We start from the raw sequence: 2,015 nt of genomic DNA on the forward strand, positions 1-2,015 counted from the left end.
TCGCCTCTTTTCTGGGCGTATTATTCTTCTTTTTCTTCTTTTTTTTCGTCTAATGCATACCCCATCAGTGCTGCAATGCTTATTCAATACCGCCAGCAGATGAGACACTGGGGGATAATTTTCTAAGGATTTATACTGATTTTTCCCTGTCTGAATTTGTCGCAGAAAGTTGCAGGCCAAATATGTGTGACATTTCTGCGACTTTAGCTTCTAGAGCATTTTTACAACATTATACATAGGTGCTGAATACATAAAAAGCGACTGTTCAGCGACAGACAAGTCGCATCGGCTGAAAGTAGGCCAGAATGTCAGTCCATGTTGGAGCAGGTTTAGATACAGTCTAAAGTATAGATCTCAAAGTCTGTGCACAGAATTTAGCAAGGGCCTCGCACCTTCTGATGCAATCAGGTAGGTGCACAATAGCATAGCCTAACCCTCTGTACTTTGGTCTATATTGATGCGGGACATAGACAGCCAGCTGATGACCAAATCCATTAGTGCAATGGATGGCTGGAAGCATTTGTCTTTGCTTTTGCAATACCACAGAAGCAATGCATGGTCAATGTACAGCAATGACACACCTGTGTGAACAGCCAGGAGACCCCCCCCCCCCCCCCATGTTATGTTACATAGTTACATAGTTAGTACGGTCGAAAAAAGACATATGTCCATCAAGTTCAACCAGGGAATTAAGGGGTAGGGGTGTGGCGCGATATTGGGGAAGGGATGAGATTTTATATTTCTTCATAAGCATTCATCTTATTTTGTCAATTAGGAACATTCAGCACCCACCCGCTATCAAGGCAGCTGCCTATCATGTCATGCCCTACCATGCACAGGTGTGCTGGCTACTCAAATGATCCAATTAAGGAGGCCATTTAGTCAGCAGCAGCAGAAGTCCTGTGCCTGGACGCTCCAACAGCGGCCAGACACAAGCAGAAGCAGAAGCAGCAGAAGCAGCAGCAGCACCACCTTTTGTTTTTTGGCTGCAGCAGCAGCAAGGGCCCACAGGGCTGGCTAGCTGGCTAGCCAGCAAGCAGGTAGCAATGAAAGTAGGAATCTTTCTTTTAACCCTGTAAGGGGGTGGTGCACTGTACCCGAAGATACTGCCATATCGGGTCAATGCATAGGGCGACGGAAGCAAGCTTCGAAATCGGCCCCCCGTTCTCAAAAAATCCATTTAATATATGGTCCCCAGATAGGGGACGTAATCAGATATTAAACTGATAAGAACAGATACTACACTTGATCTTAGCCAAAAGGCCGAGAAGCGATAACCGTGAAAGGGGCGGGCCCAACAAGGTGCCCTTCATGGGCACTATCACTGCTTGCTGTCAGGGAGGCTGCCAGACAATTTTCCATGCACACTCTGGGCTGGGGGGCAGTCAACCACCAGTACACACAGCAGAACCTAAACCCATACCATTATTGCTAAGCAGCAAGACAGGGGCCCATTGCACTCCCACGGGGCCTTTTTAATGCAATCCATAACCCGGATTTGCCAGGAACCCTTCTTACTCCTCCTACTTGCATGTGACACTGGGCTTAGGATCTGCATAGGAAACACACACACAAGCACACACCTACCTTTGTTGCCTGCAGATGCCTCCTTGGCTGTCCCCCAAACGGTATCAAACCAACACCCACGGGAAGCTGTAAGCATAGAGGACATGCCTGCACCCCATTGGACTTACCTGTGTGGGTTAAATCCGGGTTATTTGACAACCTATGGCGGTGATGGTTCTGCTCAGGCAGAGCAGTGCTGATGCTCCTCATAAAGCTGTCGCTGCTGTGAAGGTTCTAGGTGACATCACAAATCCCTATGGTTACATACACAACAAAGCTGGGTTGTTGTTGTTTACACTCTGCAAGGCCTGTGGAAGTGAGTGACATCATAGCACTGTAGTTCTGAGGGTTCTAGATGGATGCAACAATCTCCTGTTGCTTCTATGAAGGCCATAATAGACGACATCACCAAACAGCTCCATAGTCACATACACAGCAAAGGAGAGATG

At 47.5% G+C, this 2,015-nt stretch overlaps 1 non-coding gene across 1 annotated transcript; it reads right to left on the reverse strand.

The window, feature by feature from the left end:
• Positions 1 to 1,081: 1,081 nt before the first annotated feature.
• On the reverse strand, positions 1,082 to 1,275 carry LOC130345537 (U2 spliceosomal RNA). The gene has a single exon (XR_008884248.1). It is a non-coding gene; the product is annotated as a U2 spliceosomal RNA (small nuclear RNA).
• Positions 1,276 to 2,015: the final 740 nt, after the last annotated feature.

The sequence above is a fragment of the Hyla sarda genome, unplaced genomic scaffold (genome assembly GCF_029499605.1).
Source record: "Hyla sarda isolate aHylSar1 unplaced genomic scaffold, aHylSar1.hap1 scaffold_752, whole genome shotgun sequence".
Lineage (NCBI taxonomy): Eukaryota > Metazoa > Chordata > Amphibia > Anura > Hylidae > Hyla > Hyla sarda.